General features: G+C 39.4%; 1 pseudogene; it reads right to left on the reverse strand.

The window, feature by feature from the left end:
• Positions 1 to 233: 233 nt before the first annotated feature.
• On the reverse strand, positions 234 to 706 carry LOC100296952 (large ribosomal subunit protein eL30-like; annotated as a pseudogene).
• Positions 707 to 1,504: the final 798 nt, after the last annotated feature.

The following is a 1,504-nucleotide window of genomic DNA, read 5'->3' on the forward strand; positions in this document are numbered from 1 at the left end:
CCCTCCCTCTTTTGTCTCTTTTATTGTCTTTAATATTTTTTCCTACCTCCTTTCGAGGAGTTGGGTTGCTTTTCTGGGTGCCTGATGTCCTCTGCCGGCATTCAGAAGTTGTTTTGTGGAATTTACTCGACGTTTAAATGCTCTTTTGATGAATTTGTGGGGGAGAAAGTGTTTTCCCCGTCCTACTCCTCTGCCATCTTGGCGCCTTCCCCCTGATCTTTTTTTTTTTAACAGTGTTTTTAAAACAAGCTCTGGCCAGTTTTATTAAAGAAAAATTGTACATGATTTACTTTTCACCAGTCTGTTCTGGCATGCTTCTAATAATATCAGAATCACCTGGATCAATGATAGCCAGTGTGCATACTCTGTAGTATTTTCCACATGCTGTGCCCAATTCAATATTATTGCCACTGTAGTGATGGACACCAGTTTTGGCCAACATGGCCTAATACTCTATTTCAGATTTCCTCAAGGCTGGGCAGGTGTTGGCGAGGATGACCGGTTTCGCTTTGCCTTGTCTGATCATTTTCAGAGTCTGTTTGTACCCCAGCATGTACTTTCCACTTTTCATAACCAGCTGGAGCCTAGAGTTGATTGACCCCAGTGACTTTTTCGTCTTCTTTGCGGCCACCATCTTCCTGCCTTAGATGCGGGACACCCCCAACCAAGAGCAGCCACCAAAATGGCTGGGGAGCGAAAAAGGCAATCTTTTTTAAAATATGCATTCATTGCTATAAATTTCCCTCTAAGCTTTGCTTTTACTGCATTTCACAAATTCTGATAAGTTGTATTTTCATTCTCACTTTTTAAAAAAATGTTTACACTCATCTTGAGGATTTTTTTTAGTTGACATGTTATTTAGAAACATGTGACTTAATCTCTAAGTATTTGGGGATTTTACAGCTCCCCTTCTGTTACTGATCCCTAGTTTAACTCCATCATGATCTGAGAGGATACACTGTATGTTTCCTATGATTTTAAATTTTTCAAGGTGTGTTTCATAGCCCAGAATGTGGTCTTTCTTAGTGAATGTCCCATGTGAACTTGAGAAGGATGTGGATGAAATAGTCTATAGATGATAGATCTCAGTTATATATAGGTGATTGATGGGGATGAGTTCAACTATGTCTTTCCTGATTTTTCACCCCCTGGATCTATGCATTTCTGAGAGAGAGGCATTGTAGTCTCCCACTGTAATACTGAATTCGTCTAGTTCTTACAATTCTGTTAGTTGTTGTCTTATGCATTTTAACGCTCTATAAGGCACACTCACACTTAGGTTTTCTTGACGCAATGACCGCTTTACTTCTGCTTCCTTTTGATTAGTGTTAGCACGGTATATCTTTTTTCGATACTTTTATGTGTGCCTTTGTATTTAGTGTGGATTTCCCATAGACACCATATAGTTGTCTTGTTTTCTGATGCATTCTGACAGTCTCTGCCTTTTAATTGGTGTATGTAGACCACTAGCACTGAAAGAGATTATTGGTATAGTTGGATTAGT

This window comes from Bos taurus, chromosome 7 (genome assembly GCF_002263795.3).
Source record: "Bos taurus isolate L1 Dominette 01449 registration number 42190680 breed Hereford chromosome 7, ARS-UCD2.0, whole genome shotgun sequence".
Taxonomy (NCBI): Eukaryota; Metazoa; Chordata; class Mammalia; order Artiodactyla; family Bovidae; genus Bos; species Bos taurus.